The sequence below is a fragment of the Elephas maximus genome, chromosome 18, assembly GCF_024166365.1.
Source record: "Elephas maximus indicus isolate mEleMax1 chromosome 18, mEleMax1 primary haplotype, whole genome shotgun sequence".
In the NCBI taxonomy this organism is placed as follows: domain Eukaryota; kingdom Metazoa; phylum Chordata; class Mammalia; order Proboscidea; family Elephantidae; genus Elephas; species Elephas maximus.
In genome coordinates this window covers 24,670,311-24,684,832 of record NC_064836.1, presented here as the reverse complement: position 1 = coordinate 24,684,832, position 14,522 = coordinate 24,670,311, and the positions used below count along the sequence as shown (strand labels likewise).

The window sequence follows — 14,522 nt, the reverse complement described above, 5'->3', positions numbered from 1 at the left end:
TCCCAGCCGACGCACCGTATGTGCAGCCACCACTTATCTGTCAGTGGAGGCTTGCATGTTGCTATGATGCTGAGCAGGTGTCCGCAGAGCTTCCAGAGTAAGATGGACTAGGAGAAAGGACCTGGTTATCTACTTCTGAGAATCAGTTAATGAGAGCCTTGTGAATCAAAACTATCTGGTGTTCTTTTATGCACAGGGTAACCATGGGGTGGGGGGTCACTCCTCAGCAGCTAACAACAATAACAGCTAAGGGGTAGGGTGGTGTCTGGATCAGGCTGCATGCTGGAGTCCTTGACTTCTAATCTTTTAATGGCCAGACTGTTGAACTTGGACATGATTCTTCACCTCTCTAAGTCTTAGTTTCTTCTTGAGTAACATGGGAATTATAATAACCGCTTTCCCTAATTTATAGGTAGTTAGAAGATGTTTCCTGAAATGCCTTGAAAATTCTAAGAAGCTATACAAATGAGACATAGTATTAAACATCTCACGATAAGGTAATTTAACATAATTTTCTATCTATAAGTTACTTAAATGTATTAACTCCAAACAGTGAATTAAAATATATTTACATTAGCATATGCCCTGATGGTTCTAGTTCATAGCATACCCTCAACTGGACATTGTTGGAGAATCAGGTATTTATCAAGTGCAATTAACATCTCAACCACCCGTCTGTTGGTTTGTCATACTGTGGTAGTTAGCGTGTTGCTATGTATGATGTTGGAAGCTATGCCAATCGTATTTCAAATACCAGCAGGATCATACACGGTAGACAAGTTTCAGTGGCACTTCCAGACTAAGACAGACTTAAGAAGAAAGGCCTGGTGATCTATTTCTAAAAATCAGCCCATGAAAACACTATGGATCACAAAAGAATATTGTCCAATATAGTGCTATAAGATGAGCCGCCTACGTTGGAAGGCATTCAGGACGACAATGAACTCGAACACATCAATGACGGTGAAGATGGTGCAGTACTGGGCAATGTTTTATTCTGTTCTATATGGGGTCACCTCAGTCACCTCAGTCATAGCTGACTCAAGGCACCTAATAACAGCAACAATTAACATCTATTGCATCAAGTTTTCTTTCACTGATGTTAAGGACCATGACCGTGCTTCTCTCTTACCAGTGACTGTCCTTAACAGTATGTAAGATGTAGTCAGTGCCTAATCATATATTGAGTTTATATATTGAATTTACTTAGTGGTAGAGGTTTGTATTTCTAGGGCTTCATTTGGTCTCCTATCTGAGCGGCCTTCTTTTATGTCCCATTGTTCTAAATTTTAAGAAACGCTGTTACCTACAGCTCCCAACCAGAGAAGGCTGCTGTGCAGGACCACACAAGGGGCTGTACCCAGAGATATGGTAAAAACAGGCTGGGATTATAGGAGGTGACTTAAGTATGGAAAACAGGTGGGTTTAGCTAGGTTATGCAGGCTTCCTGGGGACCGGCCAACTTGCATAATTCTATGGGATCCAGGGACATAGGGGCTGTTCCTAAGTGTTTGGTACTAGACCCAGGATAATTAAGTCAGGTGCATAGTACACAGGAGTGTGAGAACCCGATGAGGGTTGTGGTTGGAGAGTGGACTTAAACAGCTACTAAAGAAGGTGAACTGACTGGCTTCCAGCCAGGGGCTCTAAACTGAGTCAAGACAATATCTGTTTAAAGACTATAGTAAAACTGTGGACCAGGCAATGCTTGCCCCTCCCCTAGCAGAACTACAATACTTTGTAGTTCTTTGGGTAAATAAATAAGTGGTAGGAATAAAAGGGAAATTTCTCAATACAAAAAAGGGCATCTACAAAAATCTCCACAGCTAACATGATACTCAGTGGACAAAGACTGAGAACATTCCCATTAAGTTCAGGAACAAGAACGAGATGCCTACTTTCACCACTCATATTTAACATCATTCTGGACGTCCTACCAGAGTAATTAGGTGAGACAGAAGAAATCAAAGGTACCCAGGTAATGAAGGAAGAAGTAAAACTATCTCTTTTTGCAGATGACAAGTATATACATAGAAAACACCAAAGAATCCACAAAAAAGCTATTAGTACTTATAAATGAATTCAGCAAAGCAACAGTGTGCAAGATCAAAACATAAAAATAAGCACGGTTTCTGTACATCAGCAATCTGCAAAAAGAAGAAATACTAAAATATTACTATTTACAATGGCATCTAAAAAATAAAATACCTATGAATAAATGTAGGTAAAATCCCTATTTACAAAAAAGTATAAAACATTGTTAAAAGAAATCAAAGAAGACCTGAATAACTGAAGAACATTCCATGTTGAAAGACTTTATACAATTAAGATGTCGATACTACCCAAAGCAATCTATTAATTCCACGCCATCTCCATCAAAATTCCAACAGCATCTTGACAGAAAAGAAAAAGGCAATTCTCCAATTTATATGGAAGGGCAAGGGATCCCAAATACTGAAAGGAACCTTGAAGAAGAATAAAGCAGAAGGGCTCAAACTCTCATACTTCAAAACCTACTACAAAGCTACACTAATTTAAACATCCTGGTACTTGTATAATAATAGACATAGAAACCAGTGGGATAAAATTGAAACTACAGGAATATATCCATAGATATGTGGTCAACTGATTTTCAACACAAATTCTAAATTCATCCAATTGGGGAAGGAAAAGTCCCTTCAATCAGTAGTGCTGGAAAAATTGGATATCCACATGCAGAAGAATAAACTAGGAACCAGCCATTACATGATGCACAAAAACCAACTGAAAATGGGTCAAGGACCTTAATTTGAAAATGAAATTCACAGAAGAGAATATAAGGACTAAGTATTTTTTGGTAGGTATCAGATATAATAATAAAAGGCATGAGCAACAAATGAAAAAAAAGACAAATGGGGCCTCATAAATATTAAATATTTCTGTTCATTAAAAGAATTTATCAAAAAAGTGAAAAGACAGCCTACATAGTGGGAGAAAAAATTTGGGAACCCTATATCTGATAAGGAAACCCTGATGGCCGCAGTGGTTAAGTGCTACAGCTGCTAAAAAAAGGGTTGGCATTTCAAATCCACCACGCACTCCATGGAAACTCTATGGGGGAGTTCTACGTCATCCTTTTGGGTTGCTATGAGTTGGAATCAACTGGACGGCACTGGGTTTGGTTTGGTTTTATATCTGATAAAGGACTAATATACAAAATTTATAAAAACTGCTACAGAGGCAGAGCCAAGATGGTGGGATACACAGACGCTTCCGGAGAGCCCTCTTTACAACAAAGACCTGAAAAAAAAAAAATTGAAAAGAATATTATGATAAGCTAGGAGCCCTGAGCTTCGAAGGCAAGCTTAGAAAATGAACTGAGGGGGAGTGGAAGAGACCGTTCAGAAGCAGAGAGGAGTTACCAGACCTGAATCGCCGGACGCACTCAGGCACCATTCCTGGTCCGGCAGCGGCAGGTTGGTACTAGCATTCCACCAGTTTCCTAAGGGAGAAGCAGCCAGCCACAAAGTCCACTCACACCTCCGGGACCTGAGAAGAATGGCGCTCTCAGCAAAAGCTAAGTACTTGCGTATATTTTGCCGTGCCCCGCCCCACCCCAAAACCGGCTTCAGCGGCTGAATTCCCTGGGCCTGAGATAGGCCCTGTTGCACCTAGAGCCATCCTCCCAACCTTGGAGAAGGAAAAAATTTGCAATTGGGGGAAAAGATAATTTGCCAGCTCCACTAAGCGGGGGAGCTCAGGACAGAAGCAGGTCCCATCCAGGCATAAATGGTCCATGGACTTTCAGCATCTTTCCCTTCTGCATGGACCTCTGTGGGCCTATTTCAGGAGAATAGGCCCTTGTTGGCAGACTCCAACTGTTTCAGCTGTGTGGTGGAGAGGTGGGTGTTTGATGTTTGACTTTGCTTTGCTTTGCCAGGGTCCTCATCTACCCACATCAGGGGCCTAAGGACTGGTAGCTCCACCAGGTCACCCAGCCACCTGTGACACGGGTCCAATGATAACTGATACCTCCCAGTCCTTACAACCAAAAATATTGGATGCCCATGGTCCGTCTGCAGAACCCACCCACCTGCACACTCTAGGGAACAGGGACGTGCTTTCCTCAGAGACACTCGGGGGTTGGTTCTCAGCCTCCTGGCCTTGTTCAGAGCGTGATCCCCTGCTGCAATCAGTTACGGGTACATACACCAATCACCCCTGCCCCTCTAAGACTGTAGGACAGAGCCTGTACCACACACATGATGATCAACTACCTGGACACCTGAGCTGAATTCATACAAGAAAAGTGAATGGACTCCTAGACTGATATACCTGATAAGAGCTCTAGCCATCTGAGGACAGAACGTCAGAACTCCAAAGGCAAAAATAATCAAGCTAGCTCACTCCAGCAACCCATTTCAGTATCTCAAAACAAAATCAAAGCAAGAAGCTACGACACATTAAGAAAGCATAAACTAACATAATACCTCACGGATGGCTCGGAGACAACAGTAAATACCAAGTCATATAAACAAACAGACCGTGATCACCTCAACCAGCTCTCAAAACAAAGAATCCAGGGATCTTCTAGATGAAAGTGCATTCCTGGAATTATGAAAGCCAGAACACAAAAGGCATCGGGAAGGAAATGAGGCAATATGCAGAACAAGCCAAGAAACACACAGATAAAGCAACTGAAGAAATTAGAAAGATTATTCGGGAACATAATGGAAAGTTTAATAAGCTGGAAAAATCCACAGGCAGAAAGCAATCAGAAATTCAGAAAACTAACAATAAAATTACAGAAGTAGACAACTCAATAGAATGTCAGAGGACCAGAATTGTGCAACTAGAAGCTAGAATTTCTGAACTCAAAGATAAATCACTTGGTACTAATATATCTGAAGAAAAACCAGATAAAAGAATTAAAAAAAAATGAAGAAACCTTAAGGATCATGTGGGACTCTATCAAGAGAAATAACCTACGAGTGATTGCAGTACCAGAACAGGGAGGGATAACAGAAAATACACAGAGAATTGTTGAAGATTTGTTGGCAGAAAACTTCCCTGATATTGTGAAACATGAGACGATATCTATCTAAGATGCTCATCGAACTCCACATAAGGCAGATATTAAAAGAAAGTCACCAAGACATATTAAAACCAAAGATAAAGAGAGAATTATAAGAGCAGCTAGGGATAAACGAAAAGTCACCTACAAAGGAGAGCCAAAAAAAAATAAGCTCTGACTACTCGGCAGAAGCCATGCAGGCAAGAAGGCAATGGGATGACATATTTTAAAAAATTAAGGAAAAAAAATTGCCTGCCAAGAATCATATTTTCAGCAAAACTGTCTCTTAAATATGAAGATGAAATTAAGACACTTCCAGATAAACACAAGTTTAGGGAATTCATAAAAACCAAAACTACAAGAAATACTAATGGAAGTTCTTTAGTTAGAAAATCGATAATATCAGGTATCAACTCAAGGCTAGAACGCTGGACAGAGCAAGTAGACGTCAACCCAGACATGGAAATCCAAAAAAAAGCAAAGCAAGATTATATATAAAAAAAAAAAACTCAAAACAAGGTAACCGCAATGTTATTATATAAAAGAAGACAACATTAAAATGATAAAGAGGGACTAAGACATGTAATCATAAACCTTCCATATGGGGAGGAAGATACGGCGATACAAAGAAATGAAAGATAGATTTAAATTTAGAAAAGTAGGGGTAAAGAATAAGGGAACCATAAAGGAGACAAACTATCCTACTTATCAAAATAAAATACAAGAAAAAAATAGAGACTCAGCAGAAACAAAAGCAACAACAACAAATATGAGGAAAGGACAATTTATAAAGAAAAATCTACTCAGCACATAAAATTAAGTGGGAAAAAGAAAGTGTCAAGAACACACAAAAAAGGACATCAAAATGATAGCACTAAATTCGTACTTATCCATAATTACCCTGAATATAAATGGAATAAATGCACCAATAAAGAGACAGAGAGTGGCAGAGTGAATTAAAAAACAAGATCTGTCTATATGCTGCATACAAGAGACACACCTTAGACTTAGAGACACAAACAAACTAAAACTCAAAGGATGGAAAAAAATATATCAAGCAAACAACAATCAAAAAAGAGCAGCAGTGGCAATGTTAATTTCTGACAAAATAGACTTTAAAGTTAAATTTATCAGAAAGGATAAGGAAGGACACTACATAACATTAAAGGGACAATACACCAAGAAGATATAACCATATTAAATATTTATGCACCCAATGACAGGGCTGGAAAGTACATAAAACAAACTCTATCAGCTTTGAAAAGTGGGATAGACAGCTCCACAATAATAGTAGGAGACTTCAACACATGATTTTTGGTGAAGGGCAGGACATCCAGAAAGCAGCTCAATAAAGATCCAGAAGCTCTAAATGCTACAATCAACCAACTTGACCTCATAGACATATACAGAACACTCCACCCAACAGCAACCAAGTATACTTTCTTTTCTAGCGCACATGAAACATTCTCTAGAATAGACCACGTATTAGGTCATAAAGTAAGCCTTAGCAGAATCCAAAACATTGAAATATTACAAAGCATCTTCTCTGACCATAACACCATAAAACTGGAAATCAATAAGAGCAAAGCATAAGAAAAAAACCAAACACTTGGAAACTGAACAATACCCTGCTCAAAAAAGACTGGATTATAGAAGACATTAAGGATGGAATAGAGAAATTCAGAGAATCCAATGAGAATGAAAACACTTCCTATCAGAACTTTTGGGACACAGGAAAAGCGGTGCAAAGATGACAATTCATATCAATAAATGCACACATACAAAAAAGAAGAAAGGGCCAGAATCAAAGAATTATCCCTACAACTTGAACAAATACAAAGAGAGCAGCGAAAGAAACCCACAGGCACCAGAAGAATACAAATAATAAAAATTAGAGCAGAACTAAATGAAGTAGAAAACAGAAAAACAATTGAAAGAATTAACAAGACCAAAAGCTGATGTTTTGAAAAAATCAACGAAATTGATAAACCATTGGCCAAAATGACAAAAGAAACACAGGAGAGGAAACAAATAACCCAAATACAAAATGAGATGGACGATATTACAAAAGACCCAACTGAAATTAAAAGAATCATATCAGATTACTATGAAAAATTGTACTCTAACAAATTCGAAAACCAAGAAGAAATGGATGACCTCCTAGAAACACACTACCTACCTAAACTAACACAAACAGAGGTAGAACAACTAAATAGACCTATAACAAAAGAAGAGATTGAAAAGGTAATCAAAACACTCCCAACAACAACAACAAAAAAAAAAACCCCTGTCCCGGAAGGCTTCACTACAGAGTTATACCAAACTTTCAGAGAAGAGTTAACACCACTACTACTACAGGTATTTCAGAGCATAGAAAACGATGAAATACTACCAAACTCATTCTATGAAGCCACCATATCCCTGATGCCAAAACCAGGTAAAGACACCACAAAAAAAGAAAATTACAGACCTATATCCCTCATGAACTTAGATGCAAAAATCCTCGCCAATAGAATTCAACAACATATCAAAAAAATAATTCACCATGACCAAGTGGGATTCATACCAGGTATGCTGGGATGGTTTTCAACATTAGAAAAAATAATTAATGTAATCCATCACATAAATAGAACAAAAGACAAGAGTCACATGATTTTAACAACTGATGCAGAAAATGCATTTGACAAAGTTCAACACTCATTCGTGACAAAAACTCTCAGCAAAATAGGAACAGAAGGAAAATTCCTCAACATAATAAAGGGCATTTATACAAAGCCAACAGCCAACATCATCCTAAATGGAGAGAGCCTGAAAGCATTCCCTTTGAGATCGGGAACCAGACAAGGATGCCCTTTATCACCACTCTTATTTAACATTGTGCTGGAAGTCCAAGCCAGAGCAATTAGGCTAGATAAAGAAATAAAGGGCATCCAGATTGGCAAGGAAGAAGTCAAAGTATCTCTATTTGCAGATGACATGATCTTATACACAGAAAACCCCAAGGAATCCTCCAGAAAACTACTGAAAGTAATAGACGAGTTCAGCAGAGTATTGGGACACAAGATCAACATAAGAAAATCAGTTGAATTCCTCTGCAACAACAAAAGGAACATCGAAGAAGAAATCACCAAATCAATAGCATTTACAGTAGCCCCCAAAAAGATAAAATACTTAGGAATAAATCTTACCAGAGATGTAAAAGACTTATGCAAAGAAAACTACAGTACACTTCTGCAAGAAACCAAAAGAGACCTACATGAGTGGAAAAACATACCTTGCTCATGGATAGGAAGACTTAACATTTTGAAAATGTCTATTCTACCAAAAACGATCTATACATTTAATGCACTTTCGATCTAAATTCTAACGACGTTCTTTAATGAGATGAAGAAAGAAATCACCAACTTCATACAGAAGGGAAAGAGGCCCCGGAAGCATTACTGAAAAAGAAGAACAAAGTGAGAGGCCTTGCTCTACCTGATTTTAGAACCTATTATACCGCCACAGTAGTCAAAACGGCCTGGTACTGGTACAGCAAGAGATGCATAGACCAGTGAACAGAATTGAGAATCCAGACATCAATCCATCCACATATGAGCAGTTGATATTTGACAAAGGCCCCAAAACACTTCAATGGGGAAAAGACAGTCTTTTTAACAAATGGTGCTGGCATAAATCATACCTCACTCCAGACACAAAAACAAGCTCAAAATGGATCAAAGACCTAAATATAAAATCTAAAACAATAAAGATCATGGAAGAAAAAATAGGGACAACGTTAGGAGCCCTAATACATGGCATAAACAGTATACAAAACATTACTAACAATGCAGAAGAAAAACTAAATAACTGGGAGCTCCTAAAAATCAAACATCTATGCTCATCCAAAGACTTCACCAAAAGGGTAAAAAGATTACCTACAGACTGGGAAAAATATTTTAGCTATGATATTTCCAAGCAGCACCTGATCTCTAAAATCTACACAACACTGCAAAAATTCAACTGCAAAAAAACAAATAAACCACTTTAAAAAAGTGACAAAAAATATGAACAGACACTTCACTGAAAAACACATTCAGGTAGCTAACAGATACGAGGAAATGCTCACGATCATTAGCCATTGGAGAAATGCAAATGAAAACTACAATGAGATTCCATCTCACTCCAACAGGACTGGCATTAATCCAGAAAAGAAAACAATAAATGTTGGAAAGGCTGTGGAGAGCCTGGAAAAATTATGCACTACCGGTGGGAACGTCAAAGTGGTACAACCACTTTGGAAATTGATTTGGGACTTTTTTTTTTTTAATAGCTGGAAATAGAACTACCATACGATCCAGCAATCCAACTCCTTAGAATATACCCTAGAGAAATAAGAGCCTTTACACGAACAGATATATGCACGCCCATGTTCACTGCAGCACTGTTTGCAATAGCAAAAAGATGGAAGCAGCCACGGTGCCCATCAGCAGATGAATGGATAAATTATGGTATAGTCACACAATGGAATACTACACATCGAGAAAGAACAGTGATGAATCTGTGAAACATTTCATAACACAGAGGAATCTGGAAGGCATTCTGCTGAGTGAAATTAGTTGGTTGCAAAATGACAAATATTGTATAAGACTACTATTATAAGAACTCAAGAAATAGTTTAAACTGAGAAGAAAATATTCTTTGATGGTTATAAGACGGAGGAGGAAAGGAGAGTGGGATAGGGGTGTTCACTAATTCCGTAGTAGATAAGTACTACTTTAGGTAATGGGAAAGACAACACACAATACAGGAAAGGTCAGCACAACTGGACTAAACCAAAAGGAAAGAAGTTTCCGCAACAAACTGCTTGGAAGGTCAGCGAAGCAGGGGCGGGGGTTTGGAGACCATGGTTTAAGGGGACATCAAAGTCAGTTGGCATAATAAAATCTATTAAGAAAACATCCTGCATCCCACCTTGGAGAGAGGAATCTGGGGTCTTAAACGCTAGCAAGCAGCCATCTAAGACACATCAATTGGTCTCAACCCACCTGGATCAAAGGAGAATGAAGAACACCAAGGACACAAGGTAATTACAGGCCCAAGAGACAGAAAGGGCCACATAAACCAGAGACTACATCAGCCTGAGACCAGAAGGGCTAGATGGTGCCCGGCTACAACCAGTAACTGCCTCGACAGGGAACACAACAGAGAACCCCTGAAGGAGTAGGACAGCAGTGTGATGCAAATCCCAAATTCTCATAAAAAGACCAGATCTAATGATCTGGCTGACACTAGAAGGACCCTGGTGGTCATGGCCCCTACACCTTCTGTTGGCCCAGGACAGGAACCATTCCTGAAGCCAACTCTTCAGACAGGGATTGGATTGGACAATGGGTTGGAGAGGGATGCTGGGGAGGAGTGAGCTTCTTGGATCAGGTGGACAATTGAGACTTTGTTGGCATCTCCTGCCTGGAGGGGAGATGAGAGGGCAGAGGGGCTTAGAAACTGGCAAAATGGACACAACAAGAGAGAGTGGAGGGAGGGAGCGGGCTGTCTCATTAGAGGGAGAGCAATTGGGAGTATGTAACAAGGTGTATATAAGTTTTTGTGTGAGAGACTCACTTGATTTGTAAACTTTCACTTAAAACACAATAAAAAGTAAAAAAAAAAAAAAAAAAACAAGAACTGTTTCTTTTTCCTATTCACTTTTAAAGTTCTATCACAGAACTGCACGGCCAAACAATTTTAGACCTGGGAAACACCGTAAGATATGCTTTCTCCTGACACTAGTCTTAAGTTTTTTCTACTATATTTACTGTCATACAGTATTTTTCATGGTGCATTTATTTAATACATAGACATTTCACAATAAATGATGTACCAATGTTTTTTCTGAAACATATTTGTTACCTTTATCAGACAGTTGAGAGGCAGGTCCCAGAAAGCAGCCCCTGGCCCCGCCCAGGTCCCTGCTCCTCACAAGCTGAATGGCTTAAGCTGTTCCTTATTTTAAGGAAATCAGATAAAAATTTATGGAATTTTTATTCCAAAATAAATATTTATGGAATGAAAACAACTGCATTTACAATAGCATCTAAGAGAATAAAATATATAGGAACAAATGTACCCAGAGATGTGAAAGGCTTATACAGTGAAAATTATAAAATACAGCTGAAAGATACCAAAGAAGACCTAAAGAGATGGAAAGACATTCCATGCTTATGAATTGGAAGGCTTAATATAATCAAGATGTCAGTACTACACAAAGTGATCTACAGATACAACAAAACTCTAATCAAAATTCCTACAGCATTCTTTACAGAAATGGAAAAAAAAAATCCTCATTTTTCTATTGGAAGACAAGAGACCCTGGACGGCAAAAGCAATTTTGGAAAAAAAACGAAGTAGCAGGCCTCACATTTCCTGACTTCCAAACATATTAGAAAGCGACAGTAAATCAAAGCAGCTTGGTACTGGTTTAATGACAGACACACAGACCAAGGGAACAGAATTGAAAATCTGGCGATATAATCCAAACCTTTATGGTCAACTGATTTTCAGCAAGTGAGCCAAATCCATTTAAAGGTGAAAGAATAGTCTCTTCAACAAATAGTGGTGGCTAAACTGGATTTCCCCAAGCAGAAAAACAAAACAAGAACCATACCTAGTACCATATACAAAAACTAAATTGATACGGATCAAGGACCCCAATTTAAGTCTAAAACCATACAGTTCTTGGAAGAAAATATAGGAGCAAACCTTCTGGACCAAATTTATTTTCAATGATACATTATCAAACAACAATGAATGCACAAGCATCAGAAAATATATAACTGGGACCTCATAAAAAGCTAAATATGCTCATCAAACGACTTAATAAAAATGGGGAAGAGACAGCCTACAGACTAGGAAAAATTCTTTGGGAATGATATAAGTGACTGGAGTCTAATATCTAAAATATATAGCAAACTTCTACAACTTAATAGCAAAAAGACAAATATTCGTATTAAAAACTGGCCAAAGAACATGGAAAGACATTTCACCAAAGGGAATATTCAAATGGCAGACAAATGAGAAGATGCTCAAAGTCATTAGCCATCAGGGAAACGCAAATCGAAACCACATTGGGATACCATTTCACTCCCAATAGGATGGCTAAGATAAAAAAAAAAAAAAAGGGGAAATAACAAGTGTTGGAGGTGATGTGGAGAAATCTGGACCCCTCATTCATTGCTGGTGAAAATGCAAAATGACACAGCCATTTTGTAAAACAGTCTGCTGGTTCCTCAAAAAACAGGAGGTGGAGCGGCTATATGACCCAGCAATTCCACTGCAGGTATATGCCCTAGGGATCTGGTAGAAGTGACAGAAACAGACATAAGGAAACCTTTTTCATCGCGGCACTATTCACAATAGCAAAATGACAGAACGTACACAGGAATAAAAAAAAAAAAAACAGGAATACTACTCAGTAATCCATGAGTTCCTGAAACACCTTGGAATATGAAAGGACCTGGAAGACATTACCTCAAGCAAAGTCACTCAGTCACAAAAAACCAAATATTGTATGTTATCACTTGTTTGAAATGACATGAACAAATAAAAATATACAGGAAATAATGTTCATTAGTGCTTACCAGAGTCGGGGAGGGGGAAATGGAAATTCACTCTCTAGATAGTAAACACTTGTTATTTCTGGTGATGGAAAACGTAACACCAAGTGAGAGTGAAATATATACGGCTTGATGAACGCAAACCATGTCAGTGAAATGTACAGAAGGAAAAAACTTTTTGGTGACGGCATGTAATACATACTTTTAAAACACAAGCAGAAACAACCAAAAATATACATGCAGGTATATATATATATGCATGTAGGCATATATGTGTACACTTAAGTACATATAAGTATATGTAAGTGTATATATAGGTGCCCACCCCAGCCCGGCACTGGGTTTTTTTTTTTTAATATATAGGTGCACACATACGTGGATATACATCTATTACACTATGCACATATATTTATATATATATAATAAATCACATAGAGGAAATACTAATGAATATTTCTTAGAAATAACGAAAAACCTCACAGAATTCTTTTTCTGGATTTGAAGTTTTAGGACCAGAGCCTCGTGGAATATCTTGGTCCATTGGCATGATATAGTTCATAAAGTTATATTTTACCGCTTAGTTTGCTTAAATAGTGTCTGGGGTTGCAAAAGCTTGATATTGGCCTTCTGAGTTACAACTATTGGTCTCTACTCATCTGCAGCAAAACAGAATGTACGAAACAAAAGAGTCAAAGAAGAAACTTGTCTACAAGGCAAACAGTCTGTATAAACCACAGTCTCATCTGCCCTGAGACCAGAAAAACTAGCTGGTGCCCAGCTATCACTACCACCCATTGTGATTAGGGCCACAACAGATGGGTTGTGACAGAAAGGGAGAAAAACGTGTAACAGAATCTCAAAAGCATTAAAAAAAAAAAACAAGGTTACTGGACTGGTTCAGACTCAAGGACTCCCTGAAACTGCCATGAAATACACTTCAAATTTTGAACTGAAACTAACCCCTGAGGTTACCTTGTACCTAAATAACAAATAACAGACTGACTCCCAAAATAATGTACATCACCCATAAAGCACCGTGCTCCTTTAAAAATCACCTACATGAGACCAAATGGTCAACAATTTAAACAAAGATGAGAATGTCAGAGTCAGGGAAATGAGATCATAGGAAACAGAACAACCAGAACGTAAATAAGGAGAATGTTCAAGAATTGCGAAGAACTTAACCAAAGGGAACCTAAAACACAGTAAAATATTATTTTTTAAAAAGTAATAAGCTTAGAAACAGCGGTGGTGCTTGCACAACATGAACACAATGTCACTGAATTGTGCCTGCGAACAAGGTGGGAATCACACGTGTGTTGGTACATGTATACTGACCACAATAAAAAGAAAATTTAACATATTTATGGAATCAAATAAAGCTCCAGAATTTGTTATACTTTCTGATATATAAGACCTAAGCAAATACACTCCCTTTTAAGAACTGCACACTTAGTCCAAATCCAGAGATTGCTGCTTAAGAGGCAGTTCCTAAAATGAGAAATAAACTCAGTTGAAATGTGAACCCTCTCAAGCCTGCTCTTTATAAAGCCCCTGATTCCAAATTCAACCTCCCAGCTTTCCTACTGCACAAGGCACACAGCTGTGCTGCCCTTAGAAAGCAAGGAATCCCTCACCCAAGGGTCAGTTTTGCCTCAGGCAGCCCTGCTGTTCATTCAAACCTCCCAGGCCGCCTTGCAATAAGAAATGCTTGGTTTTCACATCACCTGCCTTCGCACTTCCTACTACATTGTATTTGCATTTTTACATGCACTACATCATACTCTCACTGCCCCCTGGCTCTACAAACCTTCTAGGAATGCGTGTAAGAGATCGCCTAAGGAAAAGGCCCTCTATATATGTAATTCAGTTTCCTT

At 38.5% G+C, this 14,522-nt stretch overlaps 1 protein-coding gene and 1 pseudogene across 2 annotated transcripts in view; both read right to left on the bottom strand.

Moving 5' to 3' along the window:
* Positions 1 to 14,522, bottom strand: part of LOC126061817 (NUT family member 2G-like) — a 432,103-nt gene that overhangs the window by 156,628 nt on the left and 260,953 nt on the right. The gene's annotated exons all lie outside the window — the stretch shown is intronic.
* LOC126061699 (CCR4-NOT transcription complex subunit 11-like) overlaps positions 1 to 14,522 on the bottom strand; it is a 232,206-nt pseudogene that overhangs the window by 216,315 nt on the left and 1,369 nt on the right.